The 2,331-nt window shown below is 45.7% G+C and overlaps 1 pseudogene; it reads left to right on the top strand.

The window, feature by feature from the left end:
- The first annotated feature begins 1,035 nt into the window (after positions 1-1,035).
- Positions 1,036-1,720, top strand: LOC120718123 (annotated as a pseudogene).
- Positions 1,721-2,331: the final 611 nt, after the last annotated feature.

Below are 2,331 nucleotides of genomic sequence, written 5' to 3'. Positions count from 1 at the left end.
AAAAATGATAAATAACTCTGAATATGTTTTGTATTTTAGATTCCTCAAAGTATGGCACCTTTTCTTTGTTGACAGCGCTGCAAACCCTCGACCTTCTCTCAGTGATGTAGTCACCTGAGATGGTTTCACCTCACAGGTGTGCCTGCCAGGGTTCATTGGTTTCTTGCCTTCTAAATGAGGTTGGGACCGTCAGTTGTGTTGTGCAGAGCAGAAGTCAGGTTGGTTCACAGCTGACAGCCCTGTTTGACAACTGCTAGAATTATATCATTGGTTCATATTATGGCAGTCAGAAAAACCATCAAGCCCTACGATGAAACTGGCTCACATGAGGAGGCCCCAGGAAAGGAAGACCAAGAGTCCCTCTGCTGCTGAGGATACATTCATCCGAGTCACCAGCCTCAGAAATCGTTAACAGCAGCTCAGATCAGAGCCCAGGTAGATGCCGCACAGAGCTCCAGTATCAGTCTGTGTGTCTGATACTTTATGGTCAAATAGCTGCTAAGAAACCACGACTGAGGAAAAGCAACGATCCTGATTATTCAGAGCTGCTTTCAGGAGTGTGGCCATACCAGATGTAGGAGTCTCGAAGATCTTGAGCTAGACTCTTCTGATTTTTAGATTCCAGCACAGTAAATAGAGTTTGCAATTCAGACCTACAAACCTGAATCAGGTTGCACACAACACAACCCAGCAGGTCAATGAGGAATCTTTCTTTTACTTATCAAGGAAAATGCTAAATATGCCTTAAATTAAAAGAACACCCTTACAATGATCTATTCTGACAGCACACCTAATTAAAACAAAACTAAAGCATATCATCAAAAGGTAACTGCCACAGGAATCACAACTGTCAGTGAAAACACCCACGAACTATGTCTGCTGCTTCTCTCAGGGCATCATATTCATATTGATAAGAACAAAAATCCCACAAATAAAGATGCTCCATCTTCTGGTAATTCAGCACTTGGAAGGCGGTGCCTGCTGCTTGTTACCTGCTGGTGGAGAAGCTTGTTGTTCTTATTGTTGTTGTTTGTGTTAAAGTTTTCTAAAATGGGAGCTCGAGATGATGAATACTACTACTTGTTCAAAGTTGTACTCATTGGAGACTCTGGAGTGGGGAAGAGTGATCTGCTGTCCCGTTTCACAAGAAATGAGTTCAACTCGGAGAGCAAGAGCACCATCGGGGTGGAGTTCGCAACCCGCAGCATTCAGGTGGATGGCAAGACGATAAAAGTTCAAATCTGGGACACAGCTGGGCTGGAGTGCTGCAGAGCCATCACCTCAGCGTATTATCGGGGTGCAGTCGGGGCTCTCCTAGTTTACGATATTGCAAAGCACCTGACATACGAGAATGTGGACCGCTGGTTGAAGGACCTGAGGGACCACGCTGACAACAACGTCGTCATCATGCTGGTTGGAAACAAGAGCGACCTTCGACATCTCAGGGCCGTGCCCACTGACGAGGCCCGAGCATCTGCAGAAAAGAACAGTCTTTCATTTACTGAAACTTCAGCCTTGGACTCCACTAACGAAGAAGAAGCATTCAAGAGCATTCTCACAGAAACCTACCGTATCGTATCTCAGAAGCAAATATCAGACAGATCTGCACACAAAGATTCTCCAGGCAACAATGTAGTGGACATAAGTGTCCCCAACACTGGATGGGCAGAGGGGCAACAAACTCCTCTACTGCCAAAGCCTGTGACCCCCGACCTCCTTTCCCAGAGTCACGTGAATCTGAATACATAGAATCATGTTTCAGTAATCAAAATGTGAAACCTGTAACAATACCGCAGCAGACCCGACGATGTTTGCATTTTTTTCAGCATAGTCATTATTTTGCACTGAACACACACCTCACGGCTGCAGCTTTCCAGCTCAGCCACACACACTACCAACAACACACACACACAGACAGCCTGTTATGGCGGTGAGGTGTGATTGCAGATACCGTGCAGGTGCATCCATCTCCCCTGCAGCGGCACCACACCCACGCCAGACCACGCCCCGCCACACTACCCTTACCTTGTGGAATATTTTGCAAAGCACACTGTGCATGTTGTGCTCTTTCATTTTATCCCATGGCACACACTGCAGTGTAAGCATATCTATGTTTTATCCCTTCTTTGCTGATCCACAAGCATAAAGCTTTGCTGGGATCAAACTTCATGGAAACTTGTAAATGGAATTATAGAGAGTGTTGAAATTTGGAGTAACAGGGGAAGACTATCACATGTACAGATAGTGTATCAGTGTCACAGCAAACAGCCCACTAGCCTGGTTAACCAGGTTGGCACAACATGCTGTTCATGAAGACGCTTATTGTTCACC

Source organism: Simochromis diagramma, unplaced genomic scaffold, assembly GCF_900408965.1.
Source record: "Simochromis diagramma unplaced genomic scaffold, fSimDia1.1 OVJJ01000024.1, whole genome shotgun sequence".
Lineage (NCBI taxonomy): Eukaryota > Metazoa > Chordata > Actinopteri > Cichliformes > Cichlidae > Simochromis > Simochromis diagramma.
Note: the sequence above shows the minus strand (reverse complement) of the source record. Positions and strands in the feature narration are given on the sequence as shown.